Source organism: Salvelinus sp. IW2-2015, linkage group LG16 (genome assembly GCF_002910315.2).
Source record: "Salvelinus sp. IW2-2015 linkage group LG16, ASM291031v2, whole genome shotgun sequence".
Classification (NCBI taxonomy): domain Eukaryota; kingdom Metazoa; phylum Chordata; class Actinopteri; order Salmoniformes; family Salmonidae; genus Salvelinus; species Salvelinus sp. IW2-2015.
The window spans coordinates 36,124,554-36,135,506 of NC_036856.1; the positions used below are offsets into that span (position 1 = coordinate 36,124,554).

Sequence of the window (10,953 nt, forward strand, 5' to 3'; positions counted from 1 at the left end):
TCAACACTGGAGCCCGCCAGGGTGGCGTGATCAGTCCCCTCCTGTTCTCCCTGTTCACCCATGACTGCATGGCCAGGCACGACTCCAACACCATCATTAAGTTTGGAGACGACACAACAGTGGTAGGCCTGATCACCGACAACGACGAGACAGCTATAGGGAGGAGGTCAGAGACCTGGCCGGGTGGTGCCAGAATAACAACCATCCCTCAACGTAACCAAGACTAAGGAGATGATTGTGGACTACGGGAAAAGGAGACGAGCACACCCCCATTCTCATCGACGGGGCTGTAGTGGAGCAGGTTGAGAGCTTCAAGTCCCTGGTGTCCACATCACGGACAAAACTAGAATGGTCCAACACCCAAGACACTCGTGAAGAGGACACGACAACTCCTATCCCCCTCAGGAAACTAAAAAAGATTTGGCATGGTCCTGAGATCCTAAAAGGTTCTACAGCTGCAACATCGAGAGCATCCTGACTGGTTGCATCACTGCCTGGTACGGCAATTGCTCGCCTCCGACCGCAAGGCACTACAGAGGGTAGTGCGTACGGCCAGTACATCACTGGGGCTAAGCTGCCTGCCATCCAGGACCTCTACACCAGGCGATGTCAGAGGAAGGCCCTAAAAATTGTCAAAGCCCAGCCACCCCAGTCATAAACTATTCTCTCTACTACCGCAGTGGCAAGCGGTACTGGAGTGCCAAGTCTAGGATGAAAAGGCTTCTCAACAGTTTTTACCCCCAAGCCATAAGACTCCTGAACAGGTAATCAAATGGCTACCCGGACTATTTGCACTGTGTGCCCCCCCCCCCCCCCCCCTCTTTTACGCTGCTGCTACTCTCTGTTTATCATATATGCATAGTCACTTTAACTATACATTCATGTACATACTACCTCAATTGGCCGACCAACCAGTGCTCCCGCACATTGGCTAACCGGGCTATCTGAATTGGTCCCGCCACCCACCACCGCCACCATCTTTTACGCTACTGATACTCTCTGTGCATATATATGCATAGTCACTTTACCATATCTACATGTACATACTACCTCAATCAGCCCGACTAACCAGTGTCTGTATGTAGCCTCACTGCTTTTATAGCCTCGCTACTGTATATAGCTCTCGCTACTGTTATTTTTTCACTGTCTTTTTACTGTTGTTTTTATTTCTTTACTTACCTATTGTTCACCTAATACCTTTTTTGCACTATTGGTTAGAGCCTGTAAGTAAGCAATTCACTGTAAGATCTACACTGTTGTTGTATTCGGTGCACGTGACAAATAAACTTTGATTTGATTTGATTTTGAAAATGAAAGAAAGAGAAATAAAAGAGAGACCAGCAAAGAGAGTCATCCCTGAGGAGGTTTGGAAAAGAAAAGGGAGAAATAATAAAAATATATATAGAGATAGAGGGGGGAGAGAGAGAGAGAGAGATGGATGATGGAGGAAAGAGAGAGGGGTGGGGAGAGAAGAGAGGGGTGGAGAGAAATAGAGATGGGTGGGAGGAAAGAGAGAGGATGGAGAGAAAGAAGATGGGTGGGAGAGAAAGAGAGAGGGGTGGGAGAGAAAGAGAGATGGGTGGGGAGAGAAAGAGAGAGGATGGAGAGAAAGAGAGAGGGGTGGGAGAGAAAGAGAGGGGATGCGGAGAGTAAAGACGAAGAGGGATGGGAGACAGGACTGAGGGGAAGAAAGAGAGAGGGAGTGGGACGAGAAGAGAGATGGGTGGGAAAAAGAGCAGAGGGTGGTGAGAGAGTGGAGGGGGAGAAAAGAGAGATAGGTGGTGGAGAGGAGAGGGTGGAAGAAAGAAGAGATGGGTGGAAGAAGAAAAGTTGGGAGAGAAGGAGCCATGAGTCGTAGAAAAAAGGGTACAAGGAGGTGGAAAGGGTGGGGAGAGAACAGGAGGGTGGAGAAAGAGGGGTGGAAAAAGAGGTGGAGACTGGGAGACGGGTCGACATACTAGAAAGAAGTGAGGTAGATGATAGGGTGAGCAGAAAGTTGGCAGTTGGAGAGAGAAGAGGGGGAGATAAGAGACGATGGGGTGGGAGAATGATGAGAGGGGAGAGAAGAGGGAGGGTGGGGCAGGATGGAAAGGAGAGGTCATGGGCCGGGAATGGAAGAGAAGAGAAGCGGAGAGAGGAACGAGAAGGTAGGGGAGGAGGAAAGAGAGAGGGGCGGAGAAGATGGGAGAGACAGAGAGATGGGTGGGAAGAAGAAAGAGAGAGCCGGGTACGGGGAGAGAATGAGAGAGGGGGTGGAAGAGAGAGAGGACTACGGTGGAGAGACGAGAGAAGTTGCTCGCGTCCTTTCGGGGATGCAACTCATGAGCTAGAGCCCCGATACACCTGGAATCGTCCAGGTGGGAGAGCGGGTGTTAGGAGAGAAAGAGAGAGGGGTGGGAGAGAGAGACAGGGTGGAGGAAGAAGAGAGTGGGTGGCGATCAGTTATTAAGAGGGTGACGAAGAGGGAAGAAGGAGATGGTGAGGAGGTGGAGAGAAGAGAGAGGGGACCAAAAGATGTCGAGGACAAGAGGCGCTCCATGCCGACGGGACCCCTAGTAATTTAAGATCAAGCGCACCTATGTGCGGTGGGAGGAGAAAGAGAGAGGGGTGGGAGGAGAAAGAGAGATGGGGTGGAGAAGCATGGGGGAGAAAAGAGAAGGGGTGGGAGAGAAAGGAGAGAGTGGGTGGAGAGAGGAAGAGAAGGTGCGAGATAGGGTGGGTGGGAGAGAAAGAGAGAGGTGGTGGAGAGAAAGAATGTAAGGGGTGGGAGATAAAGAGAGGGTGGAGTAGAGGTGGGTGGGAGAGAAAGAGAGAGGGGTGGGAGAAAAGTAGAGAGATGGTGGGAGAGAAAAGAGAGGGGTGGGAGAGGGAAAGAGAGGGATGGTGAGAGGAAAAGGAGAGGGGTGGGTGAGAAGAGAGGGACTGAGATTGAAAGGAAGGGGGTAGAGAAGAGAGAGGGGTGGGTAGAGAATTAGAGAGAGGGGTAAGGAGAGGAGAGGGTGAAGAAGAGGATGGTGGGAATGAAAAGAGAGGGGTGGGAGAGTATCAAGAGAGATGGGTGGGAGAGAAAGAGAGAGGGGTGGGAGGAGAAGAGAGGTGGGAGAAAGTAAGAGAAGGGGGTGGGTAGAGAAAGTAGAGAGGGTGGAGAGAAAGAGAGAGGAGGTGTAGAGAAAAGAGAGTTGGGTGGAGAGAAAGAGGAGGAAGGGGAGAGAAAAGAGGAGGGGTGGGAGAGAAAGAGAAGGAGGTGGGAGAGAAGAGAGAGGGGTGGGAGAGAAGAGAGTAGGGGTGGGAGAGAAAGAGAGATGGGTGAGAGGACGTGAGAAGAGGGGTTGGAGAGAAAGAGAGAGGGGTGGGAGAGAAAGAGAGTTCGGATGGGAGGTTGTGGGGAGAGAAAGAGAGGGGTGGGAGAGAGAAAGAGAGAGGTGGTGGGAGCAGAACGAGAGAGGGTTGACGAGAAAGCGAGAGATATCGCAAGATGCGCGGATAAGAAGCAAGATAATCCACTCAGACTGGTGGAGAACTTAGAGCAAGTAGAAGACACACGGGTGCGGAGAGAATGAGTAAAGGGTGACAAGATAAGAGGGAAACGGAGAAGGGGCTGCGAGCAGTATTCATATGGACTATCATGTAAAGCCTCCACTATAAATCAAGTGGCATCCACCAGTGTGTGCGTTCGTTGTGGAGCTGAAGAGTCTAACAGTTACAACCAGCAGTGGTGTGAGGAAGGAGAAATGATAGAAGCGATGTGAAGGGTGTTAGATTCAGAGTTCTAAACCAGAGTGTGAAGGTGTGGAACCGTACAAGGAATGTAGCCTCCAGTGGTGTAGTTGTGTGCCCTCAAGCTCATACCAGAGAGCGTGTATGATGCTTCCGACTGGACATAATCTGACCGATACGTACAGGTTGTTATTGGGGTGGTGGATGAGATACATTGTATAGTGATGGACAAATGAGGATTGAGAGACCGTTGTTGAGTTCGTAAGTGGGAAAGAGTAGAACTTTAGTGAGCTTTTAGAACTTGAGTACTATCTTGAAGTGTCTTAAGTTGAAGACAGAAAGTGGTTGGTTTAGTTGGTCTGGCGTGAAGAGAACAAAAAAGAGAGACGGATGGGATCTCGAAGTGAGAATGAAAATGAGCAAGTGTGAGACTGCACTGATATGTTTTCGTATCCCTAGATTCAGTGTGTTGCAAAAAGGTGATAAAATACAGAGTAAGACTGTAGATTTGATATAAGTTGCGTAGTGTGCTGGGTAACGTGATAAAAAAGCCTCTAGCGGACTGTCGGTCAACCAAAGCTGGTCATCGTCCAAGCTAGCAAGAAACATAGTAAATATCCAGATGTATGGTATTGAATATATTTTTTTTCAGGGTGGATCAGCTTTATTATTGCAGGGGAATGAGAATTGTAGAGAGCTCCAGTAGATGGGTGGTCAATGGTTAATTGTCATTGAGACAAATACAGAGATATGTCCAGAGTTCGCGCCGCAACGAGTAGTAAATAAAATAGTGATATGTATTGTGTAGAATAGGAGAGATAATAGTAGTATATTGTAGTGAAAATAAATAGTGAATTTTGTCAAATAGTATTTTCCTTTATTATTTTTCCCCTAACGCTAACCAGTCCCCTGCCGCAAACTAAGTTGGCGAAGTAAGAAAACTGAGATGGAAAAACAGTCAGAGTTAGTCTTCTACTTCCAGTTCCTGATACGATAAGAACGTAAAGATAGTGAACGATTTTATCTGCTCTCCTCTCCCCTCTACTCCACTTTCCTCTCCTCTCCTCTGTTCTCCTCTGCTCTCCACTCCTCTGCTCTCCTCCGCTCTCCTCTCCCCTCTACTCCACTCTCCTCCACTCTCCGCTCCTCTCCTATGCTCTCTTCTCTTCTGCTCTTTTCTCCTCTCCTCTCCTATGCTCTCCTCTCCTCTGCTTGACACTGCCTGTCACAATCCTCTGTTGACTGATAAGCAGCATTTATTTATTTATTTTTTAAAAGCCCGTTAAGATTGGGTATTTATCAGCTCTAAGACAGTGTGGCAATGTTCAAAGGCCTAATTGTGGGTGGTGAGAGAATTACCAGTCTGCATGCGACGGGGTTCCATAAGTCCTTAAAGCAATGCAAACAGGTTTTAGAGATTTACACTGACACATTTACAGCTGAATTTAAAAAGTAATGTTTCATTCCCGCTCCTGTGAAATGAAATATAGCATGGCCCCACGTATTAACCCGGATAAATGCTACTAAGCGAGGAAAATTGTAATTTGAAAAGTCAAAATGTATATCTCTTTTTACTACAAGGCATTTCCTAATACAACCCATAAGGTGCATATCTAATAACAGCACACTTTACTTAAATAATGAGTGTCGTTCTTCTATCAAAGAACTGATTATTTAGGATAATTGTTGACACAAGGAAAGGAAGTTAGGCCCTTAGCTCCACTACGAGCTCTAAAGAATATGTATGTCAAAGAGGATGCTTCTAATCTACAGCAAAAAGCCAACCACTCTTTGAGTCCCTAGATATCCAGAGGAGATGTTCTCTCTGCCATGCTCTCACCTCCGCTGTGCAGTGCAGGCAGACAGTAATTGCAGGAAAGGGGTTTCCATGCTTGGCTTCAGATCGCAGTGGAGAAACTTTATCAAACCCTCTCTCTAGCCCAGAGAGAGCAGAGACCAAATGAGGATATGACATGAGAGTGAACAATGTTTAGCCTCAATGAATCATAGTCTCCCAAGAGTCAAGACTCCCAACCAGAAAAACACTCGGCTTAGCTTTCCGTGGGGGTTGTTTCTTAGAAGGCTTTTAGATGAAAATATCATGCGGTTGTAAGAAGGAATAACTTACAGTAAAACTGCAATCTATTGCAATTTACAGAACCTATTTATCACAATCTAATATCTAAGAAACAAACCTCTGGGTCATATTGCAAAACCACCCACAATGATGTTGTTTTCCCTCACCAACAGTAGGCTACTGGATAGTATCTTCAGTAGTCGCCTAACATGCCTGGTTGCCAGTCTATGGAAATAATAGTGCCACTGGTATGCTATCGAAGATCGATAGGAAACACTTGTGATCTAATTTTCTTTACAGTCTTTAGTTTATTGAGCAAATGTTTTCTTAACTCTATTTATTGAACTGCATTGTAGGTTAAGGGCTTGTAAGTAAGCATTTCACGGTAAGGTCTATCTATACCTGTTGTTTTCGGCGCATGTGACAAATACAATTTGATTTGATTTAATGATGTCATTGCGCTGGGAAACACAAGCGGAAGTCAGTAATGAAAGTAATCAGTAGCTCTACTGCTGCTGCCAGTTGTTACACTACAAACCCAAACACACAACAACCACAACTTGAGGAGAACCACTGGGCACAGACGTTAATTCAACATCTATTCCACGTTGGTTCAACGTAATTTCATTGAAATGATGCAGAAACAACGTTGATTCAACCAGTGTGTGCCCAGTGGGGAGGGTAAACAAATTAAATTAAAAATGGATGCCTGATAGTGCATTCAAGTTCATATTTCTGTTTCTCATATCTGGCCATCAGTTTAATGTAACACTGAACAAAATAATAACTGAGTAAGAATTGTATAACCATCTATTACTGTAAGTAACCACCACTTAAACAATTAGCCAAGACAAGACATCATCTTCAAAACATGGTGTATGTTGAGCAATACAGCCATATAAACTTGGCAAACATATGATGTGAATAACAAAAGGTAAGTAGGTAATTGCTAATGCATGACATGTTTTACACACCGTTGTTTGAAAGTAACGAGGGACCAGCTGAGAAGTGTATGATTTATGACTGAGGACTGATTCATAGAAGGTGTGTGACTTTATTATCTTTCCAGATGCTTCACACTGGACCCAAACTGTCACAAACACACACACGCGCGCAGGCGAAGGCACACACACACACATGCACACATACATACACTACAACCATTACATCTGTTTCACACATATAGTTCCTTCACATTCCTGAACGTCTGAGAAGGCTTTTAAAGATGCAGCAATGGATGGCTGAGTTACAGTACCATGCATTAGGAGGAGAGACAGAAGAGGGGGCTAAGAGCTCAGCTATCAGAGCTGAGGAAGAGGACAGGAGGCTTCCTGCGAGAGACAGAGACTGCAGTCCAGACGGTGTGAGTTTTTTCAGAGGCAAAGTGCCTTTAGTGTCAACAGTTCTGTCTTGTTGAAATCTGTACCCGAGGCAGTTCCACCCAAATGATTGATAGCCCTGTGACTGTTATGACATGTAAGAGACTCTGTGTCATGGCAGATTCATAATGTGTTTCCTTCTACTCCTCTTTTCCAGTCTGCTGAAGAAGTGGAGATATGAAATGGTTACGAGGGTTTGATCCGCCCTCCCCTTTTCCTGTTCTATCATAAAATCTTATTTGATGAACGCATAACCCATCCAGTCATGTGTCTTGGATTACCATTCCTGGCTCCTGACACTAGTCTAAGAGAGAGTGGCATGTCAGAATATGGCCTTACTGCCTCCTCCAACCTTTGAAAATAATATACCAATCCAATAGGGAGGACTGGTGTAATCCAAACAAACCTAGACACATCCTCTAGCAGGCAATTAATAACACATAGACAAACTGGGTAACAAACTAAAATCCTATTCGATTCACAAGAGGGCAAACCAAAATTGTCCAATGACAGCACCTCTCTTCCAAACTTTTAAACTGTGGAAACTAGTGATGGGGAAATAAAATCAATAGTTACATATCAAATATTATTTTTGACGATATATTGCATCGTATCGCAGTGTTTCCCCTATATTCATTTAGCAGCGACGTGCCGCCGCTGCTAAATCGTTGCCGCCACCCCAAAAAAAATGATTAAAAAATGGGATAGTAAAACGTTTTCAGTGTAAACTTAAATGACTAAAACCTGATATAAAGTATTTAGAAAGGATAATGGAGCTATGTATTTCTAAGATCATCTTTGAGAACTAACAACCACCAAAACAAAAACTAGACAGACGGGGACAATCTAAAATGAGTCACTCAGAGCACAAGAACAAGAACAAGGCATAAGCCCTGGAAGAAATGTATAGAATTGCAGGAAATGAGCTTTAAAACTGCACATTTTCTCTCAGCCCCATGTCAACATGTGTAGAATTGCAGGAAATTAACTTTAAAACTGCACATTTTCTCTCAGCCCCATGNATGTGTAGAATTGCAGGAAATTAACTTTAAAACTGCACATTTTCTCTCAGCCCCATGTCAACATGTGTAGAATTGCAGGAAATTAACTTTAAAACAGCTAAATCTGTGGCCAAGAGGAGGGCCTCTAAAATTGTTCACGCCATTGGCCATGCCCACTAAGCCCCCACCCCCCACAATAACTTTGCCACCGCTGCTGAAAAAAATCCTAGGGGAAACAATGTATCATATTGACAATATTGCAATATTATTTTTGCGTTAGTTAGTCCCTCTGCAGCAGACATATGGTGAACAACGTCGAATCACAATAAAATCACAGTATTGAATAGCAACACATATAGAATCACGAGGATCGTTGAATCGCAATACATATCGTATCGCCACCTAAGTATCGTGATAATATCATATCGTGAGGTCCCTGGCAATTTCCGTCCCTAATGGAAACTACTTGACACCATCTGGGCACCTGCCTCGGCTAGACAGCTGTTATAAAGCTTATATAAAGCCACAGGATGTTTATAACCTTTCACAGGTTAAGTGTGGGGAGGAGAATGATTGTTTGGCTTTGTGATGACTTAGTGAAAGGATATTATTAGCTATAAAGTCACTTTATGTCCCTGAAATCACAACTGTTGTGACAGAAATGTAAACAACATGATATATTAACTTCCTCACTGCCAGTGTATGCAGGACAAGGTACTATCTATAGAGATAGTAGAAGACAACTTTGCAAGACAATACATTTAGACACACGACAAGTCTAGCTAGGCTACTGTTTGTTATTTGACTACAGTGATTAGCCTTACATTTCTGATGGAGTGAGTCTGTTCCAACAAAGACATTTTATTCCCTTTCGAAGAACTTCATTACTCTCAGCATCAGTCAGCATTGTATTGCTGAGTTTGCTTTAAATCACAAATGGATCGACACTCACAATGGACCTCCAGCTGGGACTGAGATAGTTATCCTCTTCATCATGACTGGAGAAGAAGAGTCCCTTTGTATTTCAATATACTGGCGATTATAAATCAATGTTTAAATTGGCTTTGTTTAAAATATAAAAGACTTGGCGGTAAACAATACTTGATCAATGAAGATATTATGTGCAACCAAGTAACTTATTTTGAAGGCCAACAATACAACGAATTGAATGTCCATATAACCATSTGACATTTTTTTTATTAACGAAAAAAACAAATAAAAAGAGGAAAGGAAATATTTTGCAGAGAGACACGTCAATCGAATAAATCGACAGGCTAACGGCTAGTGACCAATAGCCTATATATCACCATACGAATGGCATCAAATATGAAAATGCACGGCATTCAAATGTGCGTGTGTTTCAGATAATATGACATTGTAACACTGTAATAAAGTCACATTCTTACGGGTCGCAGTCATCTCTAGGACAGCCAGGAGTAGCACGATGGTTCGGATAATGTGGAGCTGACATCTCGGAAGACGGTGGGTCACTGTTGCTCTAGCTGGATACATTCCTCCGATTCTATTATAGTTCCTTTACATCCACTACAACCGTAATCTCACGTGCAAATGTTGATTTAAAAAGAAGACACAAAAATGTCTATAATAACTGTCTACGCACTCGTCCTTATCCTGTGACTGTGTGTAGTAGAACGCACGGAGTTCTTTCTCTTTCCCTGTCTCCTCTCTCTCTGACCGCCGGAGTCCCACTGCTTTCTTTCGCGCTCTAAGCGCACGCTTACAAAACGTCTGTCTGAGCGGCTTGTCTTGCACGAGCCATCTGGCTCTGATCAGTGCTCGATGTGTCGCCACCTTGTGTTGAAAATACACATTTCTTTGCGCAACCAAAGTGTTCAGATCGCACCAAGGAAAACGTGATGCATTACGGTCTATCTATGGTGTTTGAAGTTAATTTATTCATTCCAATATATGTGGGCTGTACTAGCATAGCAGACATACATAAGAACCTATTCTAATAGCTGTAATGCAAAAGTGTGCATCAATCAATTAGTCATTTTACAAAATAATATCAGCAGTTCCAATTCACTACAGAAAAATAGATTATTGCAAAAATATTTGTATCACTAGAAAGACATGAGCAGGTTGATGTGGGTTAAAGAAATTATTCCAGCATACACAATGTTGGAGCACAGCCAAGAGGTTGAAATTGGTAACACGTGGAATGAGACATCACACACTCAATCCAGGGCCAACTAATGTAGAGTTTACAGGAAAGAGCTTATTCGTTGTCATGAATTTGAAAGTGATGCATGCTCTTCTGAACAGGGGAAGGGAGATTAAGGGAGAGAGAGGGGGAACGATTTGTGACCTGTTGCCACACGAAAAGGGCAACCAGTGATGAACAAACACCATTGTAAATACAACCCATATTTATGTTTATTTATTTTCCCTTTTGTACTTTAACTGTTTACACGTGATTATAACACTGTACATAGACATAATATGATATTTGAAATGTCTRTATTCCTTTGAAACATGTGTGAGTGTAATGTTTACTGTTCATTTTTTATTGTTTATTTCACTTTTATTTATTATCTATTTCACTTGCTTTGGCAATGTAAACATATGTTTCACATGCCATTAAAGCCTTTTGAATTGAATTGAACTGAAGAGCAATGATGGAAAAGAGGGAGAAATTAAGAGATGGAAAGAAGGGAAGAGAGAGAAAGAGAGAAGAGAGAGAGAAGAGAAAAGAGAGAGAGAGAGAGAGAGAGAGAGAGAGAGAGAGAGAGAGAGAGAGAGAGAGAGAGAGAGAGAG

At 43.7% G+C, this 10,953-nt stretch overlaps 1 pseudogene; it reads right to left on the bottom strand.

Annotated features, from left to right (window-relative positions):
* LOC111976125 (inactive tyrosine-protein kinase transmembrane receptor ROR1-like) overlaps positions 1–9,869 on the bottom strand; it is a 505,588-nt pseudogene extending 495,719 nt beyond the window's left edge.
* Positions 9,870–10,953: the final 1,084 nt, after the last annotated feature.